Source organism: Falco naumanni, chromosome 13 (genome assembly GCF_017639655.2).
Source record: "Falco naumanni isolate bFalNau1 chromosome 13, bFalNau1.pat, whole genome shotgun sequence".
Classification (NCBI taxonomy): Eukaryota; Metazoa; Chordata; class Aves; order Falconiformes; family Falconidae; genus Falco; species Falco naumanni.
The window spans coordinates 6994263-7016360 of record NC_054066.1 but is presented as its reverse complement, the minus strand read 5'-3'; the positions used below and the strand labels follow the sequence as shown (position 1 = coordinate 7016360).

Sequence of the window (22098 nt, the reverse complement as noted above, 5' to 3'; positions counted from 1 at the left end):
GTAATCTTGAGCCTGTTAGAGCTCTACATGAGAGAGAGCTAGGCAGTGATGATGACTACTATAAAACCAAACCACCATTTTTTGCTTTCCCATTATTTCAAATCTAGAGGAACACAACTTTGTAACACCACCTGTGGTTTGAGCAGCTATCATCAAAAGCTCTTACCATGAAGTGGTAGACAAATGCATGTTACTATAGAATCATTCAGGTTGGAGTGAGAATTTCCTGGTACCAAATGCACTGAGTTATTACACATTTAAGCAGCTTTTAGAATGATCCTGCAGAAATAACACCCTTGCCTTCTCCCTTAGCATCTGAACAGTCTTAGTTATAATTTAACAGCCATTAGCTGAACTGCTTTACAAAGGCAAGTAAGCCTGGCTTTTCTACCTTCTGTTGGCCGTAATGCAGCTTTACTATGTTGAATGTAGTAAGTGGATTTGATAATTAAAGTTGTAGTGCTTATCTAGTAACTGGCAGGTTGTTCTTTTTACTAGAATATGTACAATATAGTCATGTTATTTACATATTCTCTGAGTTAGCCTAGAAAACACCTGCTCTATAGTCCGGCTTCACCAGGGACCTGGAAAGGCTTCCCAACACCACACAGTGCATGCTCCTGTGATATAATCTGTAGTGAGCCATAAAGACAGTGCACTGAAAGAGCTGGATAGATCAAGGGTGTCACCAGCACCATACAGCCCTGCAGCAACCCAGGCTTTGTTAAACTTCCTTCCTAGTGATCCAAGAAAACTACAGAGGAGAAAAAAACCCCAAATTCTCCCTAGTTTATGTCAAATGACCAGGGGGGTGGGGAGGAGTTCCTTTTCTCAGCTCAGAATCCAGTGAGTTAGTTTAACTGTGAATAGGATGCAGAAAGGAAGCATCTGAAATTAATGCCACAGGGAATACTAGGTTAATAGCACCTGAGTAGCTGGAAAAGTAAACCAGTTTTATATAGCTTTCTAGACAAAGGAAGCCTTGAAATACAGGGTTATTAAAGTGTGCATGTTGTACTGGCAAAGAACTCCTTTCAAACCACTTTGGAGACACCTACACATTCCAGTGACACAGTGCAATTTGTTTTTTGTCACCAGGAACTGTCTGGATTAGTATTGCCATCCTTTTGCCTGCTTCTCAGGCACCATGTGATAACTGCATACACTCTTGGCCCCCCTTCAGTCCTCTAGAAAGCTCGATCTGAACTTCATTCCTGAGCTGGCTAGAAAACACTTTCTCATGTCCTGGTTACTATTTGGGAACCATGTATAGTTCTTACTCTTTTGTTTGCTATTTTTCTTCAGTTTGAGTAGCCCATATCCTCCTTAATCATCCTGACAGTCCATCTCTGCACAGTTTCCCCATTCCATTGCTTATGACCAGACTGGCAGTCAACGCTCGGGTCCACGTAAAGGCTTGCCAAATGCTGAATGTGGTGGCACAAACATATTGTTGTCTGTATTAAAGAAACCTGAAACATCCTACTACCATATTAGTATTTCTCACAACCGCATTTACCCTCCCATCCCCACAGCAGTCATGCAACATCATCCTGTGTTACACCTTTTGCTTTTTTTGATCATTCTCTTATCTCTATAGTTTAGGACCCAAAATATTATCATTGGTGCAACAATAGTAAGGAATATCCTCAAGGATGAATTTGATCCAAATTCTCCTGCCTCTACCACCAAAACAAATCCTATTGATACCTCCAGTGCCTAGCCAGATGACAGCTAGGTGGCCTGAGACACCACCTATGTCAGGCAATCAATAGTTTCATGTCAGAGTCTTGTTTAACTTAGAATTCTCAAAGTTTGAGTATTTTTTTCTCCCCAGAGGTGTTAATATACCAAAAATAAAACTCTTGCTTACTGCACTCACCAGCTTAAGCATTTTTTGACTACCCAGACATCTCTGTTCTTGTTGAACACAAATACCAGTTGAAAGCGTATTATTTTCGAGATGCCTAGGGTTGGCAGCTAGGTGGAAAAAATATAGTAGCCGTCTTTGCTGAGGAGAAAAGGTGTCTGTGGGGAGCTGTAAGCAAAAGCAGTATTCTCAAGGTCTGTCTTTAGATGAAGAGCCAGCCCTCACGTTCTTCTACAGCTGAGCCTAGAACTTGAAGCCCTATGGAGTGAGAAAGCCAAGCTGGCTTTATAAAGCAGCATTGCTGCATTTTGGTGATGCTGTGCCCATTATGAGCTTCCCTTGGCTATCTGTAGACTTATCAGCCCTCATGTAAGATATTGAAGTGATTTCTGATGCCATTAAGACAATGCCATCTTACAGGTATCCCTGTGTCTGGATATTATTTTAAAAAATGGTCTTTGGGCAGTTAGGTCATTAATACATGATTAAGTGCAGTGTGAACTCTTCTTCAGCCTTGTATAGCTGTACAACATATCAGAGACCATGATATGTCTCTGAAAGAGAGAAGAAGCAAAAAGACACAGAATCATTGAAAGGGAGCCTGTCAGCATGTAATTTGTCTGCTCCTATTTGACCCAGACACAAGGGAAGAATTAAACCTCAGCCCACTCAAACTAGCAGCTTCTATTCCTGATTTGTCTTCTCTTTGAAGACCATTGCAGAACCTGTGGGAGCTTCTAGTAGAGATTTGCGAAACCACTCTCCCCTCCTGAAAATGTGTTGACAAGAGTGGGCACATGCCAAAGTATCTGTGATGCCAGAAAGCAGGTTGTCTTTTGAACTCTGTTTTCTCTTAAATCAATAAGTAACTACTTGAAAAGAAATCTTGCCTTGCTTTTAAAACCACCTTAATCGGGGTGGTGAAGACATGTTTTCAGGTTTTAGGTCGCCAGCAGTGCAGCTGCCTGCCTGCTGCAGTGCCTGGAAGTGAGGTTGTGCTGGGCTCAGGAGGCATCTGGCCAGCTGAGCTGCGACCACCCTGCGGTATGCAGCCTGGGGAATGTCAAACAATGGCAGCTGATGTAGGAGGCATCATCTGCAACAGCATGGGCACCATCAGTCAATGCTTATCATTCTAGTGAATGATGCTAACATAGACCAAGTGTCAGACTCAACCTCAAATGTAAAACAAATTTGGTGACAATTTGTCTACATGGGGTTAAACTGCATTGTCCATCCTTCGGGTTAGCCATTCTGCTGTAACTGGCATTCATTTTAACAGTTTCTCAGATCTCTTTTTTTTTTTGTCTCCTGTACATCAGTTACTTTAGCCCAGGCTTCAAATTTCTCAGGCATTCTCAACGCATTTCTTGTTGTGGTTTTGGCGTTGTCTCATTCTCCCTCTCTGCTTCATCCCACCTGTTCTCTGTTTCATGGTGCTGAATGAAATATTGTTCTCCCTCTTGTCTACAAGGGCTATTACTTCTCAAGTAATTTCATTGAACTCTTACGTTCCCCACTTTCTCTATGGAAAAAAAGAAATGAGAAGATTTGTGTCTAACCACAACAGTTGTGCACTTGGACTAAGCCACTAAGGTCTCTGTATTCTCCTGATGCTTCCAGGGCTGCTTCCCACACACTGACATTCTCCAGTTTGGCGTTGCTCAGAGCGGCTGATCACGTTGTCTCATTTGTCCCTAATAAACTCTTACAACTCTTGTTTAAAAAACAAGTATACAATAGAAATGCACCTTTGTCTTAGAAGGAAAGGCTCTAAGTTTCTCATGTGTTTTAGGTCTTTGTTGTACTTTTGCAAGTATCAGAACACACGGCATCAATGTGGAGAAGTCCCTGTTGATGCCTCCATGGAACGTCTCTTAAGTCAGGAGCCTACATGAAGCACGTTGCCTGCAGCTGTCTGTACAAAGGCTCTCTGTGTCATGTGCTGCATGGGAATGACCTCACCGGTTGAATAGAGCTACTGAACCAGTTACAGATGTAGTCTGACAGTCATAGAACAAACATGACTCATTTAAGAACATTCCCTACCTTTCCTTTTAATAACTGGTTTTACCAAAGTCAGTAAACTAGAACTGAAGGGAGAACAAAGAGTTCTTCAGTCTGCTCTGCACAGCGTTCTCACACACTACTTACTCTGCTGCAGAAGCATGTTTGAAACAACTGTCCCTCCACAATTAAGTCTTCTCTGATGATGTCCGAGCTCTCACAATGAAATCACCTCCAGCAGCAGATACCGACATGCCAATACTAATACTAGTACTAACAAATGAACAGTTCTATGTCCTGGACTTAAAACCAAAAAGCTTTAAAAATGCAAAATGTCGGTGTGCTGAGACATCATCATCTGTGATTATGATAATAGTAATTGTGTTGAGATGAGCACAGGGTTCCGCAAATAGGAGATTTATGTGGAGTTTGACCAAGCCATCAAGGCTTGGTTGTGTGACATCACACCCAAGAATGCTCAGCTTCCACACTCAGTTTTCTTAACAAGGTGCTATAAAATTAATTCCTGCTATGCCTTTTCTTCTCCGCTTTGTGGTATATCAATACTCACTTCGATAAAGCTCTTTTTGAGAAAGTAGATAATAGAAATTGTAACATGTCAGTGTAAATATTGAAAATGTGAACTTTTTTTGTGAAATATGTTTAGTATTACTAAATCCTAACTCCACTGATAACAAGAAGATCTCAATCATACAAGTGGAACTGAGGCTTCACCTCAGATTAAGCTATTGCAGCATGCAAAAAGCAGCATAATTTTGTGAATGTACAATACATTAGTTTTCATACTAAGTCTTCTCCTGTTGTTTCAATTTGATTGTAGTGGACTGACACTACATAATTAACTTGCAGTGGCATCCTAAGTTGGAAATAATGGAGTGCATTCACTTATTCAAAAGCCACCAGTAATGGCTGTGTCCAGATGGGCACAGTGCAATTTTCAAGTATATTTTGTTACTGGTCTCCCTATACAATTTGTTGTACTGTAATTCACCACATGGCTGGGGAAAAAAATTGTCTAAATAGATTTGGCTCCTGTAACTGACATTCACATGAACTCAGTGTGAACTACAAGACGCTCCACCTCAAGATCTAAGGCGCGGTTACTTCTAACAGCCTCATGACGTTGTGGAGTGCCATGTCTCTGGTCTGGAGCACTGATCTGCATTTCTGAGGGACCTGAGTCCAAGCTCTAATGATCAAAGCTCGCAGTGAGATAATGGCTTTTAGATAGTGACACAATGCACTTTGACTGTGTTTTAGAGCTTGAGGAGATGTTGTCTCAGCAGCCAGTTAGTGTATGACAAAAACAGTTGATTCATTGGTTATTGGGTTCCAGTGAAGTATAAAATCTGTCATTTTTAAAACTCCCTTTTTTGGTTTGCTTTCTGAAGTGCCTTGAAGAGTAGCACATGTCCTCTCTGACTAGGCCAAAACACCTCAAATTCTGCTGGTGTTCAGACCTACCTTGTTCCTTCTACAGGTAAAGCAAGCAAAGGCTTAAATTGGCCTGACTAATTTTTACATTCTTTGACTTGCAGGTAAGGGCAAACTGATGGCTTGGTTTGAAAATTATTCATTTTTTAGTTTTGATAAAGTTGCTTGAATGTCACAGTAGGGAAATTACCATATATATACTATGCGGGGTGGTGGTGGTAGGAATTCTGCTGAAACTCAGATTTGCATTCCATGCTGTAAGAAGAGATGTGCACATGCCTTGGGCTAATTCAGGTTGAGAGCAGCGATGATAAAACTTAGCAACTAACTTTGGTTAACAGTTGAAGTAGATAAGTAGATGAGCCTAGTGTTTAAATACAAGCTATTAAGTTTAGTCAAAACATGTTTTATCACTCTTCTTGACACAGCGAGGTAACTCTGCTAATGAATCCCAGTTAGGACCATATGCAGACTAAAAAAGGCATGATGTTTTTCTGCAGAGGGAAATTATGCTCCTTCTAGTAGTCACATGAGCAGGAGAACACATAAGGAAATACTTCAGCAAATTTGTTAGGCACCAGCACTCAGAAGGATACCAGCTGCAAGGGCTGCAGTAGAGACCAGTCTGCTCAAACCTGCTATGTGCTAACCAGCTGGAGGAACGCCCTAGCAGAATGGGTTAAGTGCCTCGGCACTGACTAGGCTCCTTGGGTGGGCTTTGCATCCACAGAGCCCTGGATCTATCCAGGGAGTTTCCACGATTTTAAAGCTGGCTTGAATATGCCTCCATAGGCTATCCCTACAGTGCAGATGTACTCTAAGGCTGCCCCAAGTCACTGTTTTCCCTGCACTGTGTTCATTTAAAAAAGAACAAGAATGCTATTACTGCATGAGAGGAACTGGCCTCCCTAACTAAGCGCTGCTTTCTGCAGTGTTAAATGAAGCCAGCAAAAGCTACTAGCATTATTAACAACAATAGCTGGTTAGTAAAGCACAGTGAAAGAGCAGGGCTGGGGACACAAAATAATAATTGTAAATTACCCAGATCGATAAAAGGGCTGAAAGGCAGCGAGATATGTTTTTCAGACCCACTAGAAAAAAAGAAACCCTGATGCTTACCCAGCTTTCTACCCAGACACCAAGGAAACCATGAGCCATACAGCATTTTCATAATTGCTTACAGGAGGCATATCTCATGGCTCTGTTTTTTGGCAAGGTAAGATTTCTTTCAAAATTGTTGTTTTGCTTTAACTAACCCCTTTTTTTTTTTTTTCATCAAATGTATTTCCTTACCTTTCCGGTAGCACAGTTCTTTAAGATGACAACAGCTTTTCCTCTAATGAGCCACAATTAGCTAATATTACTTAGGATTACTAGTTCCTGCTTCCCTTTTATGCCCTTTAACCTTTCTCTTTTAAGGAGTGTAAGGGGTGTTTTTTTCCCCCTTTTGACTGAATTAAACCACTTGTTTATTTTATTGTGTAGTTACACAACAGAAGCATTGAATTCCAAAGTTCTCCTACCACAGTATCGCATGTTACAAGTGGATAGAATGTGTCTCATTATGACAATAAGTACTATATTTTAGTGGTTTTCTATGGAAGTAAGGCTTATGTGATCACTTTGATTCTTTCTGCTGGCATGCTGCTCCCCATTCACCTAATAATTTTAAATTTATTGGCTGCTGTCTACAGACAGGTAGAAGTCCCAAGGATATTTCAGCTACATAATTTCCAAGAAATTATATACCTGGGAAACCAGGTGGATGAGGAAAGTCTTCCTAGAGCTGCACTGAGGAAAGAGCTGTAGTTAAGCTCATACCAATTAAATACCAGCTAATGCACAAAGATGGGAAAGATTTCTGCCCTCTTTGTTTCAGTCACTGTCTCCTTTAGAGCAAGTTCCCAAAGGTATTTAAATCAAAGGGAGTTATCCTAATAGAATTTGTATCAATCCTTCACTCTTTGGTGCTGTGTATCAACAAAGTGAGTTTCCTTTCTCTTTTTCTTTTATTAAAATTAGAAGAATTTCTGATTGCTTATCAGAAATTTCTAATTTATTTATGAACACAATCTGTGAAACTTTATTTACTGAAATATCTTGAATTGACTTAGTCTACAGGGGACTTCTGCAGTGCCTGAAAGACTTATTAAAATCTCTACTTTGTTTTCCAGTAGTGTAGCCGGGTATGTCAGGCTTCTCTTGCTGAAGCAAACTCAGCCGGTCAGCATATACCCTCTCCTGAAAACAAGACCAAGCTTCCACTGACTTCAGTAGCAGCAACGTTCAGTTCAAAACAGCTTATGTGTGAACTAACGCTGGAAAACTAATTGAGGCAGAACAGTAATGGGAAACTGAATCTGAAAATGAAGTGTTTTTAATTAAGAGACACTCTTCAGAATTATACAGAAAGAGGCTCTTTCTCATTTAAAATTTAGCTCTTCCTTCCTTACCAACTATAAATCACTGATCTATAATTAGTATTCTTGGTCGAAGCAATGCCTGATTGTCTGGCTTAAGTTAGGCCTATGACTGCGATGGGGAGAGCTGTAGGTGTGTTGGAACAGATTCTAGCTAGTCTGCTACTTAGCATCCAATTTCTTACTCATGTTTCTGTTATAATCTGTTAATGTTATAATCCGTTTCTTAAAAATGAGAACAAATTAAGGAAAAAGTATGCCTCTAGATTCCTAGTAGCTAAGACCAGCAGTATGACTCTGTGGCACGATGACTGGGAGCTTAACTGGAAGGAAGAAAAGAGTCCAGCTCAAATCCCATGCCAAGACCTAGTGCAACATTTTATGTACTGACTGTTTAAAAAAAAAAGCATAAATGCTCACTGGTGGGGAAGCCAGTACCCAGATCTTCTCTCTCTGTCCTTATTCTATTTTTAAAGGAAGGTGTGACTCTTACTCCATTTTGTAAGAGACTGATAACACTTCACCGAAGTAGGTCTAAAAGGAGATCATAAATGCAATGGAGGACAGTAAACTGACTCTGGTCAGCAAATATGGAGCTTAAACCAATACCAAAAGCATGCATTGGTGGTTGTGGGGAGTCAAGGGGTGGGATACATCGTGTTACTGGCCCAGCACAAGGTCATAGGCCCGGCTGCTTAGGTGCTTGAGGAGTCCGGGCATCTCAAGCTATGTGTGGCCATGTTTAATCCAGAAAGCAGTGGAATCCATCAAAAGGTGTGGAAATATTATTCATTGTATCATTGCCTTCAAAAGAGCTTTCCCATGCCCTGTCCATGCTATGCATGGACTTGGAAGCATACTTTCTCACCAAGGGATCATTCAGTTGCTTGGCAGGCAGGAAACGAACTCAGAAAGCTTTCTGACAGATTGACAAATCAAACTGCTGACCGAGAGGCTAATTAACTAGCAGCGTGGGCAAAAGGGAGGATTGAGACCATGTAACCATGAGTATGTGGTAGCAAGGTGGTAGTGGTGGCAGGGATAGTGTCCCTGAGCAGCACTGCCCCCCTCTTCATGAAAGCAAAATGTTAGATCAGCTCAGAAGCCTTGTGAAAGCTGCCTTTGTCCTCTAAGTCTGGATAGTTTTGAAATGTGAACCACTTTCTTTCAGGGCAGAAGAGGTTGTATAAATCCAATGCAGGAGGCAGGAATGAAGATGTACTTTTCCACTTGGCACCTTTACCAGCTCTCTTATGCTAGTCTAATGACATGCAAATTTCATTTTAAATGACTGTCATTCCATGTACAACAGGTCATGGACCCTTGCTGCAACCCAAAACCTATTCTTCCATCCTATTTTGTTTTGACTTCTGTGCTCCTGCAGCTGTGATGTGATCCAACCAAAAACTTATTTCATAGGATGTTTTCACTCAGTTTCCTAATCTGGTTGACAGTACAGTTGCATAATCTCAAGTTTTTAACCTGGTGGACGTGGTAGGACTGTTCCTTTTGGTGAATGTTTAAGGTCTTTGATCACCTTAGGTAGGCTGCAAAATCACAAACTAGCACTCTCTGAGTTATACAAGAAGCTTAAAATCCCTTTTCAGCACTGTGGATTCAACTTCAGGCTCTCTTCAGCCTTCCATGAGGCTGACTGTAGAAAATGAGTTGCTAATAACATTAGACAGCAGGATCCCGGATCTGGAGTGCTTAGAGCTGTATTTTGCTTCTGAATGGACTTGAGGATCAGCACGTGTAGTTACAGTGATGAGATACACCCCTTCCATTTGTATCCTTCTAGTTGTTTTAAAACAGAGCAATTTAGGGCTCCTTTATGTGTCACTTTTCAAGACATTTAGAACTTAAAATTACCTTGAAGTTGCCAACAGAAACTGAATTTAATAAAAATAACTCAAAAACAGTAAGAACAAGGACAGAATGAAAAACTACATTCCCCAGAACGCCTTATGGAAGGTTTTCTGGCTGGGCACAGCTGTACACTTTTGCAAAGGTCACCTGAGCTGCAGCATTCTTCAAGAACTTGCTACTTGAGTTGGAGTCCTTTATCATGTTTCCTACGCTCCTTTACATTCAAATTTTTCAAGACTGTATGGATACTGCTATCTTTCTGCTTTTTATAGTTGGTTCCTACACTTCCTAATGCTTTTAGAAAAAACTGTCCATATAGTCACTGGTAATGAGGAAAGTGGTTTATTTCTTTCCCTCATGCTTTGCCTCTACAGAGAGTAACAGTGATGCCTTTTGCTCATTAGCAAAAAAGCCTTTCCGGATCTTTGCAAGAATCAATGACTGTCAGCGTCACTCTAAGTGATGAGTAATTAGACTTAGGAAATGAAAAATTAGATGTGGGCTCCAGCTGCAAAATATTGATTTTTTAATTTTTTTTAAACAATATACAGTTCCATCAGTGCTGTGATACAACTTAAAACAGGTAACTTCTGCAAGAGGACAAGTGGGTAGGGAAGCATAGTTACTTGAAAAACATGAGCCCTATTTCTTTAACAGCAGCAAACCCAAGCAAGCAGTCCTCAGGTAGCTCTTCAGGAAGTCTCAAATTCTCATTTTTTTTTCTTTACATTAAAAGACTTGATTTTTTTCTCCCCAAGAAAATGTTGATACTGCCAATATGTTGCTGCTTATCAGAACTGATTGAAATACTTTTGTTAAGCAAAACCTCTTTTTTTTCCAAGTATGTTGGGAAAAGTTTTAGCATTTTCTCTGTGTGGGGATGAAGTCTCATAATATTGGAAAGTGGGAGAAGCAGGGGGAGTTTCATAGAAAAAGCTTTTCTAAATGACTTTTCCCCATGTAAAATCCTTGCAGTAAAAAAAAAAAAAAAAAAACAAGAAAAAGAAAGACAGGAAAAGGCCTAGTTCTACCAATTCATCTTTTGTGATTTCAGAAAGATACTGTGCTGGAAAAAAAGCTAGGCAAGGAGGATATTCAATAGCACGTGGAAACTACATATTAGCAGTGCAGTTTGAGCAATGCTAGTTGTGCAGTTAAGAGAAAACAGCAAGGCCCAAACCTGCCTGCTTATGGATGGACTCTACTTAACAAGGCCTGCTTTCTTCCGTGGTGTTTCATGGAAACCTTTGCCTTGCAAAACCAAATAAGGGAGCCAAGTACAACTTAAAGCAAGCCAGTGCCCCACATCACCAACCGCTTTGGATGAAGGTTAGTGTGAGATGTGATGTTACATGGTGAAACAGATGTATATAAAGGGCTTTGCCTTATATATGAATGACTTGTTCTCACCATGCTCCAAGAGCTACAACTGAACAGAAAACCGTAAACAAAGCTGGAAAAAAACCCCACAACCATGTTGTTTTTGTTACAATCTTTGTGTTCTTTAAAACTTTTTGTCTACACACACAAAAATGCCTTTTACTCATGCTGCTATTAAAATCCTTATGCCACATCCACTTTACTAGAGTGACCTTAAAATCAAAACAAACAATATTGTCCTGTAGTGTTTTGCAACCGTTTTCTTTTGTCTTGTTTCTTAGCAGATGAGCCACTGAGTCAGTAGTAATAATCACTCCTCTAGAAGCCAAGTGCCTGCCGCCTTCTTATTTCATATTGGTGTTGCCTGGAGTAACTTGAGTCTCTATACACAATTGCAACTTTCAGAAAATGGGCACAACAGTAAAATTAGGACTGAACTGGTTCAAGATGTGCAATCTAATTTGAATAACACTTGCTTCTCTTGTTTTCTAGAAAATTAAATAGAAAGTTGTAAACACTAAAAGGTGGCAGGAATAGAACTTTTAAATTATTCCTGTAAGCTTGATGAAAATAAATGTTTAGTATCCCTTTATAAGAAGTAGAACTCAAGTAATGCCTCTGGTAGTTACTAGGAAGGAAAAGGCTGTTTCTGGTGGTGGTGATTACTGTTTGCCTGCTAGAACTGGCATGCTCTGCTACAGTGATGAATGTGTCTCCTCTTCTGTTTGTTCTGGAAACTCATCCAGCTCTAGTGCAGTGCCATAGTTTGCATCCAGCTCCTCGTGCTTGTGCTCTGATGGGACGGGGTGGTGGAAATCCTCAAACTTTTGCCTTGGTTGAAATGTCTTATTTCTAATCTGTGGTAAGAGGTACAGATAGCCCTTAGCACACAGCCAGAGACTGCTATTTCTGGCACATAAGGTAACCAAAAACATCCCATGGAAACCAAGAATGTCATTTTATGTCCCTCCAACCCAATCAACCCTAAAGCAGAGAACTTAAACAGAAAAGATGATGAAATTTTGGATGTGAAGTCCTAACAGCAACAGCAAGTTGACCAAACTGTACCAAGAATATCTAATTAGGATTAGCCTTTAAATTAGACCCCTCAGAGGAGCGCAAACTAAGCATGGGATCCTGATAAGCTGACTTGTGCATCACAACAAATCCAGTTGAAGAATCTGGTCCTAATGCTTCCGCTGCCCACCCCCTCTCCTCTCCAGCAGTTAAATACTCCACCGTACTTCACTTACGGGCTGTTTCTGTAACAGTCATAGCTTAAATATCTATGTACCTAATGGACTTATCCCTAACACCACAGAGAGGGAGGCAAGCGGCATTAACCTCATTTTGCAGATAAACAGTGGAAGCCCTGATGGCTCTCTACTGCGTTACATCCTGTGGAACAATTGCGCATACGCAGCAAGTGTAAAAACGCTGTTACACCAGGCTGCTGTATTCACACCAAGAGTGGCTGAGCTTCAGCATGTCCTCTGTTCCTTCTTTGCATAGCCACGTATGACTATGAAGATAAATGAAGTTCAGAAGGTGGATAAGTTACCATAAATTTCTCAGCTACTGATCGCTCAGCTTTGGAAGATATGGAGACTAGGAGAGTGCCACTCGAGGTGCTGAACTGTTCACAGTGGGTAATCTCACTGCTGAACTGTAGCAACTCGAATCTCAGGTTCTCTCCCACCACAAGTCAGGATGGCACAGGGGGCTGAGCAAAACGCTGTGTGACCAATGTGACAAGAAATGTAAAAAGAAGTATTTTTTTTTACTGTAAGAGGGAAACGTCAATACTCTGAATATTCTCCCTGAACAGATGGGGAAAGGGTTGGGTTTTTTTTAAATAAATATGAAAAATTGTTTCTTATACATTTGGAATGGGAAATAATCGTATGGTAACGAGCTTGTCAGAAGCTGGTTTTCGACAAGAGAACGGTACATACCTGCAATGCCTTGGAAACTCAGTCTAACCCTTTTTGCAGTTACTCAGGCTGATGCTAACTGGAGGGTGCTGGCGGGAGGTGGGGCGCCGCTCGCCTCGCCTGCCCTTTGCTTTGTGACCCGGCAACCCCCGAACCTACACGGGGGCAGTTTCGAAACTTCGGGGCGTGCACCCAGCGCGGGCGGCGACACCAGGAAACGGGATACGGCCGCTCCTGCCTTATGTAAGCGAGCCGGGCCCCCGCAGGCCACGGGCCGGCACCAGCACGGCAGGCTCCGGCGGGCCCAGCTGCGGCCCCCGCGACACCGCCAGCGCGTCGATGGCCCCTCACCGGGGGCGCGGGGCTGCCCCATTTCCCCTTTGCCGCGCTCCGGGCCCCACCCGCCGGCGGCGGCGCTCAGGCCGCGCAAGAGCCTCTGCCCGAACGGCCTTTTCCGGCCGGCGGGGGCGGCCGCCCCTCACCGGGGCCACGGGCCCCGCCCGGCCCTCGCTCCCCTCAGCGGGGCCGAGCGCGCGCCCCGAGCCGTTGGCGCCCGGGCCGCGCGCGCGCTGGCTTGCTAGCTGAGGCGGGGCGGGGCGCGCGGCCGGCCGCCAACGCTCACCCGCGCGCCGAGCCAGCGGGCGGGTGCGCGCTGACGTCACGGGCGGCTCCGAGGGGGAGGGGCGGGAGCCGCTTCCCTCAGGCGTGATGTAACCTCTGCCCTCCCGGCCCGGCGGCGGAGGGGCAGCGGGGCGGCGGGCGGCGGGGCCGGCGGTGAGCGCTCCGGTGGCCGCGCGCGGCCGCGGCCGCATCGGCGGTGGGGCGGGGGAGGGGCGGGCCGGGCCGGCGGGGCAGGCTCGGAGGCGATCGTGGCTGCCGGTGGAAACATGGTGCCACACGTGAGGCTTATGTAAAATGAGCGGCGTCCGGCGCCGCCAATGGGGGACGCGCGCGCCCCGCCCCCGCCCCCGTCCCCCGCCGGCGTCACGCGGCCGCGGCCAATGGCCGTGCGGGCGGGGTGGGCGCTCCGGGCTCAGTCACGTTTCTGCCTGTATGAAGTCGGTGCCGGGCTGCGCCGGGCTGGGCGGACGCGGTGCGCGCGGTGAGTGGGGCTCCGCCGGGCGCTCTCCCCGCGGCCGGCCGGGGCTGGGGGGGGGCTCCGCGAGCGCCCCGGCGGGGATGGCGCGGGGCGGCGAGCGGCGGCCGCGGGGGGCAGGGGGGCTCCTCGTCCTCCCCCTCCTCCTTCGCCCGCTGGGCCGAGGTTACGTAACCCCCGCGCGCCGGGGCTCTCCCGTTGCCGGGGAGACGGGACGGGGCCGCCGGTGGGGCGGGCGGCACTGCGGGGGTCCGGCCCTCTGCCCCCGCTGGGCATGGGGGGCGGGGGGGGGTTCCCTTCAAACCGGGGAGGGGGCGGCCGTGACACGCCTCCCCCACCCCACCCCCACCCCCCCATCTCGGACCGTAGCGGGGGAAGGGGGCGCCGGCGGCTCGGACTCGCTGGTCGGAGCGGGGCGGGGGCCTCCGGGGGCGCGTGTGGTACGGCTCCTGCCCGCCTCGGAGCTCGAGGGGGCGTCCGGGGGTGGTGGGGGCACACGCACCCCCCGTCCCGCAGCCGAGGCCGGGGCGGGAGCTGGGGGCTCCGAGGGGTGCTGTCCCGCGTCCCCCCAGCCATGCGGAGCCGGGGCGGCGTGTCCCCGCTCAGCGCGGGGGCGGCAGTGCCCCCGCGGGCCGGGCCGGGGCGGGAGCGCGGTGGGGCGGCCACCGCTTCCCCGCCCCGCGGCCGGTGGGGGCCCGGGGGCGGCGGGGCCGGGCCCGCGGGGCTCCGCTCGGGCGGCCCTGGCGGTTGCGGGGCGCGGGCTGCGGCCGCGTCTGTGCCAAAGGTCAGCGGCGGGGCCGGGCGGGAGCGCGGAGCAGCGCGGGCAGCCCGCCTGTCCCGCCCGCTGCGCATGGGCCGCCGCCCCCTCCGAGGGGACCGCGCTGTCCGCGGCTGGAGGGTGGCTTTTCTCACGTGCGGGGCGGCGTGGCACCAAGTAACAGCCTCAGCTCGCTGCTGGCTGTGAGCGCTACAGGTAGAGCGGGCAACAGGTGCCTTGGATTTCTTTTTTTTTGCCTTGCCTGTAGTTGCAAGGACACTTTGTTCCTTGAGACCGTGTGATTGTGCTGCTGTTGACATTAGTAGTGTGCTATTACATGCGTGATTACAAAACACTTTATGTAAGTACAGTTTCATGCAAATAAGTGAGCAGTATGGTAACAGTGAAGCTGACACTTCGCGACGTTTTGTAATAGGTTAGGGCAGGATATGGCATTTCTTGGGTACCGCGGGAGCTCAAAAAGCCCCCGGTGAGGCTAGCGTGAGGCCTCTGGTACTTGGAAATTGAAGCACTTTGAAATTGTATTCCAGTAAAACAGTAACTAGCTTTGAGATTGTGCATATGCCTTCATGTTGGTTTAGGATTTTAGGCTGTGAGATGTCTCTTGTCTTTTCGAAATGTAAGACTCCGAGGTTTACAGTCTTGTACATCAGAGACTGAATAGCTGCAGCTTATATATTTACAAGGGGGAAAGGTGAAAATTCTGTAATGATTCTAGCGGTAAGATTGTCTGGTCAAGTCAAAAGTAGAGTAAAAAAACCCTGATTTAGTATAGTGAGAAACTGTTTCAAGTTGTCAGTATTGTTTTAACCACAGAATTTGTTTGCTGGTAGCAGTTAATGTCAGTTAACATTTTTCAAAACTGCAGCTATGTTTTGGAGAGTTGCCTTTTGGTGGTTTTTACAGTAAAATCTACATTAATCTCAATGATGGCAGAGAGGAATATCTACTTGAATGCGAATGGTTGGTTTTGATAATGCAGGGTTGTTGGTAAAACTTAAGGATGTCAAGGTGACAGCTAAGGCCTCAATGGTGTGGCCCCATTCCGCAAACAGATCCTATTGTATATTAGTTAGTTTTGGGGCGTTGAACTTCATGCAACTTAAACTTCTCATACCTTCTAGGGTGCCTCAGTGTCTGTGTGTGTCCTTGATCTTCTCAGCCTTGGGCACCGTGTTGTGTTTGCACTTTACACAGTGGCTCTTAAATACAAAATCTGGGAGCAAGGCCTAGAATTTGATTCACGTTAGGGAGAGCGCCTGCATCGTTGTGCTGTAACTTCACCCTTCTTGCTTATGCTTGTGTGTGTTTGCATGTTCTTGTGATCTTTCTTTTTGCTCCTTCTTGCTGAAACTTGCATTATTTCTGTGAAGTGAGGAAGTTTCAGTGGAGAAGTGGACCATGTCCTTGCTTCATCCAAGGCTTGCTGTTAGCCTTGTGATTAGGACGCTGTTCTGAAGTGTAGAGTCCTTATTCTGGACTGTGGAGGGTTCTTGCCTACCTCTCTCGTAAGGCCTGAGGGAAAGAGAGGGCTTTTGGCCTAGAGTAGAAGAAAAAAAGTAATATCCTTCAGTTTTGATAGATTTTTGTCTGTTTCAGTTGTTTATGTCAAGGTAGAAAGGAGAATGCTTTAGTTGGGTAGTTGGTATAAGTGTCCAACACTGTGCAGTGAAGCAGTGTGGCCTGTCCTGTGCTGTGAAGAAACGTAGTTTGACTTGATCTAGTCCAGAAGGTAAAGGTATGGAAAGCAGGATTGTGGCTTTCGTGCACTTTCTGGTTTCGTTTATGATCCAGAGACTACATGGTTTCGGTGGGCTTTTTGTGTATTTGTTAGTTCGTAGGACTTGTTGTAGGCTTCCTATACTTGTCTTAACACATGAATCTTATCTGTGAAAATCCAAGTAATCTTAATTTATACAGTTTACTCTTGCTCCTTTTAGATTTCCGTACAGAGGTTTTAAAGAGAGCATATTGTGGCAGCTCTTGGCGTAATACCCTACTTCACTCTTGCTTCCTTCTGCCCGCTGGTCATAAGATTAAAATATGGAATGACTTAGTTTATCAAGTAAACTTACTTGAGCCTGTCCCTGGAAGAATCACCCTGTGAAGAATCGTGTTTTTCACATAAACTGAGATTTTGATGGTGTTTAGCCATAGTATGGGAATAGAGAGAAAAGTGGAAACTGATTGGAAGTAAAGTTACGGATTTTCCTTCTATCTCAGACTTTATTATGACCAGGAAGTGTTTGGTTTAGATAGACTGATAAACCAATTTTCTTTTTCCTGGGGTCGTGCCTCACCTGTATTTCTCTAACATCTTTACAATATTAAAACGTGTTTTATGGCTTTCTTTAAGAAAAGCTTTTTTTAACCCCTTAAAGTTGCTCGTGAGCAAGTGACTGTGGGATGAGGTACAATTGGTGTGGTTTAAAAGCAAGTAGAGTGCTAATAGCCAGTAGAACAAGTAAATTATCACTAGCCTAGATCAACTGTAGTGTTTTATGTAGGGTTGCTATGGCTGGCCTATGTTAAAAGGGAACATCGTGTTCTTAGTAAGGCGTTGTGTAATATTTGGCATGAATGTCCTGTAGACACTGTATTATAATGTTACCACATCATAATTACTAGGTGATCAGGTGTTTCTGAAAAGGAATTTTTGTGTCCGGTTTTGGTTGCATGGCCTAAAATTCCTCTATGAGGATGGTGGGTTACAGCAATTTTTAGCAGGGTTGTCTTGCTGCATTCATACTTTCTGCATCCAGTTATATCCCTGTTGTGCAAGTTTTTAAACTGCTTGAATATTTATTATGTTAACCTAGTTTGTCAAGCACGGAACAGCAAATGGCTCAATATCTGTATTATTATTTGTGATTTAGTTTTATTACTCTGAAGGGCTTCAACTTGCACTTTTGGGTACACATGAAGTTGGATGCAGAAAATGTTGGTCTTGAAAGTAATACCACTGATGTTTTGTGTACTGTGCAAAAGGAGTCTGTCCCCTCCTGCTTTAACTGCTGCCTTAAACTTAACCACTGCTGTAGTCATGGGCTAGGCTGTTAATGTTTCATGTGTTGCTGTAGTAAGGTAAAACTTCTGCTTGCTAGTTGTTGGTTAGTAAAGAATGACCTCGCCTTCTGATGTTTTAGAAGAGGTTTTTGGGGGTTGTTTCTTTTTTAGCTACAGGTGACATATTTCCTTCTGTGAAATATGTTTAAAGGGCATGGGAAAAGAGGAGGCAGCATTCAAAAACACACTTCATGGGCTAATGGTTTTGTGATCTGTTGCTGAGATTTCTTGTGGCCCCAGGCCACTTTTGCAAAATAATATTGCAGAGAAGACCAAAATGAGGAAGGGTCAGATGGTTTGGGGATGTCTGCAAAGGCTACGGAGAGGGTCTGAAGCTGCTCTTTAGAGCACGTTCTGTTCAGGCTGACAGTGAGCTAGCAGCCATATGTAGTAGGAAAGCCCCGAACACATGGGAATCCACATGCCTGAGCATATGCACAGTGATCTGGCACTCTAGTAAGTGGCTTAGTAGATCACCAGGCATGCTCGTGCAGCCTGCTTGTACTCTGCCTGCCAGCAGGGCTGGAACATGGGCAGATCAGGCTTCTGTGCTTCTATTTTGTATTTCTGAAGTTACCCTTTATGTGTAGACAGGGTCTTTATGTCTGAATGCCTGCACTGGACCTGTATGAAGTCCAGTAGAGTCCTGTTACTTGGTTCTCTGTCCTTGAAGATTATGCTGCTACAGTCCTGCAGGGCCTAAGTTTCATGCGAGTTGCACAGGCAGTGGTTTTGAAGAGTGTGCTTTTCCTTGCTTATCCACATACGTGAGAAATTTTTGTGTGTGTGAAAGCTATTGTAAGGTCAAGAAAAGATTTTGTACAGGTGTTTTCAGCTGTGGCTGAAGTACTGTCTGGTGGTCCTAGAGGAGCCTTCTGATTTCACTGACTTTTTTTTGGTAGTCTGATTTAGACATCTTTGCTGGTAGGACACAGTAAAAAGTGAGGCTAAACGTATCATCCTCGAGATACGTAATTGTGGAGTATGATCCCCCTGCCCCCTTCATTTTCTTCCAATAGAAAGCAAAATTTTATTGGGGGTGCTGAAGGGGTAGAGACTCAGCGTGCTGCTTACGTGACAAAGTGAACTGAAATACACAGGGAGTGTGTTTCTTGGGGCAAGAGTAGAAGGTTATTCTGAGAATTATGTGAGCAGGCTGCAGAAATTCAGTGCAAGCCGTACTGATGTTCATCCTGAATAGATGTGATAGTGGGAGAGAGTGCTCTTTTGAACATCAAAATCTCTGGGAAACACTTTGGAGTTTGGCTTCCAGCTGTTTTGAGTGTACTATAGTAATTCTTAATGCTTGATTTTTTCCTATAGATATAATTGTTAGATATTTCCTTACCTAGATGGCTTTTAAAAGTAGAACTGGCTTTTTGAAAGTAGAACCAAAGCTGTACTGGCTTTCAAGCATCCTGTCCTAAAACAGAGGCACTTCACTGTTAATTAACACCTGTAATTTTTCATAATTGAAGCTTAGGGAGACAAGATGAAGTGGTGAGGATGTCCAGTACTTCTCCTTTTGTTGACCTTGCTTCCTGTGCTCCTTATTCCTTGCAGCTTTTGTATCTTAGTATGCTTTTTGTGCTTGACCTTATTACATGTGCTTTTATGTTTCTGCTACTTAGTTTCTTTAATTGTACAAAGATCTTCACTATAGAAAGCGCTTCTTTGATTTTAATTACATCTCTACCATGGGTTCCTCTTGTGACTTCAGCTCTTATTTGAGTACTAATATAGCCAATTCACAGGGCAAGTACGCTGTGTTTGTTAGGTTGCCACACTTTGTGGAGTGTATTACTGAATGCATTGGGGCTGTATTAGTAATAGTCAGAGAATTAACTTGGCATAGAGCCTTCCAGAATGGGACTTTCATTCTGACTGAAATCGTTAACTGGGTATGAACTGCAGCGATGTCTAAAGAGCAGCATTAGCATGGAACTTTGGTAAATGTAATACCCCATGGTGAAATTCTGCCCCTTTTTTAAGGGAGGGGAACAGTAGGTTTGCAAATATACTCTTTAATGGAGATATCAACAAATATTAAAGTTGAAATACAATGTTGTAGATATTTTAGATCTAGTTTCACATATAATAAAGGTCAAATATGTGACTGCATGGTGGGGTGTGATAATTTTTCCCTCCTTTTTGTGACACTTCCTCAAATGTATCCTTTTTGTTACTTAAAAGGACAGGAGTTTGCATATGCAAATATTAAAGAGTTCTGACTACTGATCTCCTGCTCAGTAATTTCTCCAGTTCCACTTAAGAGGAGAATAGTGTTTTCTGTTTACAATCAAATGTCTTTTTAAATTCACACTTAATACAAAGAATTTTAGTTCACGTTTAGGAAGGTACCTGTTGTAAGACTGGAAGGAAGTACATCTAGAAGTTTTCATGGGGCAGGTAAAGGAGACAGTGTTTAGTTTCTTCACAAGATGTTTTGGCACGGGCTGTAATAATCTTGTCTGTCAGGGGTGTTTTTTTTCCTCTATGGCAAGTACCCAGCCTGCTGGCAATTAAACTTAGCTCTGGACCATGGCTTATTATTCAAGGTGAAGGAATAAACTTGAGAGAGACAGTTTCTCTTGGCTCCTGGGGGTGATCAGTCCACATCCACTGTGGAGATGTGAGCCCAGGTGGTGGGCTTAGCAGAACAAGGAATAATATACATGAAAGGGTAAAATAAGTGCTTCTGATCTGGCAGAAAAGAGAACAATTCCTGCCAGATAATGGAGGGGTGGCTCTGACTGCTTTTTTTGTGGTGGTGGTGTGGTAAGAGGCTACACTAGTACGTGGCTTCTTATGGTTACAGGAAAGCAAATGATGAATCAGGAGCTAGCCCAGGTTGGTGAGCACAGCACAGGTGAGACTGACCCTCCACGAAGTGAGGTTAAGTTCAACCATGTGTTGGTACTGTGCTATTCATAGTAAAACTGAGTTGACTTTGTCCTGTTACCTCGGGCTAACTTACAGCTATTAGTTACTCCACAGGGAGAATAAGCTGCTTTAAAAACAACAAAACCAATCTAAAACCGGAAATTAAATCATAGCGGTGCCATGGCTGCTTATAGAAGTGACTGGTGACATAAGCTTAGGTCCATTTAGGAATCATCACTTGAGGACCGAGGGATTTATTTTTTCCTGTTTGGCCCTCTGGGACATAGCTAAGGAAGCTTCTTTCTGTGATTTTTTTTTTTTTTTTTCCTTTTCTTTTTCTTCTTTAAACAGATGAAAGAAGCATAAGTTTCAGTAAGCTGCAAACACCTTTTGCTTTAAGAGTGCATACTTGTATTTTGGAATATGAAACTAGTCTTGGTCATTATGTCAGTACTTTCACTCAGTTGACTTAGCTGTCTGGAGAGTTTTTTCATCTCCTAAGGCTAATTTGGAATTTGTGTTTTGGTGGTGAAATGTTTTAAGATTGTAATCTGTGGAAAAAGAAACATAACTTCAATTCAAACATGTGATCTCAAATTTTGTGCTAGATAATACTCATTCTTCTGCTTGGATGTGTTCAGATGAGTGAGTGGTTGATTTTGAAGTACTGTGTTCATCTTGGTATTATCTAAATGTTCTAACAATAAATGAAGATCATGGAGATGGAATTTTGGGGGGTGTCATGTTTATAAAAGGAACAGAATTCAGTGAACAGTTAGTTATTCTGTGCATTGCTCAAGGAACCAATTTAGAAGTAATGTTTTTAATCAGTAAGAATTCTTGCATTTCCTCCCATTTTGTATTTGTAGTATTTATAACTGTTCTTCATCTGCATTTTACAAGACGAGACTTGTATTGCATTGTTAGATGGACTTGATTTATGTTTCATAAATTTTTGTCTTATAAAACTTGGTGTGTTTTTTTTTTAATAGGAATATATTGATGACACTTTCAGAATTGGAAAGATAACGATTAGTACCTTCATTAAGGTGAGTGTCTGATGCTGTCCCCAAGAAAGTGATTTATAGTGTCGGTTCTTTCTCAGTGAGTCTGAACTGTTTTTTTTGTTGTTTTTACTTTGTATGCTTCCTTTGAGCTGTAATGTCAGAGTGATGAAAAATAAAAGATGTTCAGAGCATTAAATTTGTAATGACCTGTTGTACATCTCATGGAAGCACATGGAAGTTCTGCTAAATCTAAATCTTCAGGAAACAAATTTAGTGTAGCATCCAGTATCAAGTGCTACATCTGCATTGCTTGCTGTGCAGAAGTTTTTAATA

At 43.9% G+C, this 22098-nt stretch overlaps 1 protein-coding gene and 1 long non-coding RNA gene across 8 annotated transcripts in view; one reads left to right on the top strand and one right to left on the bottom strand.

Moving 5' to 3' along the window:
* Window positions 1-11331: 11331 nt before the first annotated feature.
* On the bottom strand, window positions 11332-13373 carry LOC121096813. The gene is made up of 2 exons (XR_005830691.1): window positions 12957-13373; window positions 11332-11858 (listed from the first exon to the last, which is right to left on the bottom strand). It is a non-coding gene; the product is annotated as an uncharacterized LOC121096813 (long non-coding RNA).
* Window positions 13374-13687: 314 nt separating this feature from the next.
* Window positions 13688-22098, top strand: part of PER2 (period circadian regulator 2) — a 51464-nt gene continuing 43053 nt past the window's right edge. For 6 of the 7 annotated variants that reach the window (XM_040612927.1, XM_040612929.1, XM_040612930.1 and 3 more), the window contains exons 1-2: window positions 13972-14037; window positions 21751-21807. The gene's annotated coding sequence lies outside the window, so the exon portion shown is untranslated. Of the gene's footprint in view, window positions 13710-13971; window positions 14038-21750; window positions 21808-22098 lie in introns of those variants that run through there. The other variant, XM_040612923.1, reaches the window with a different exon arrangement.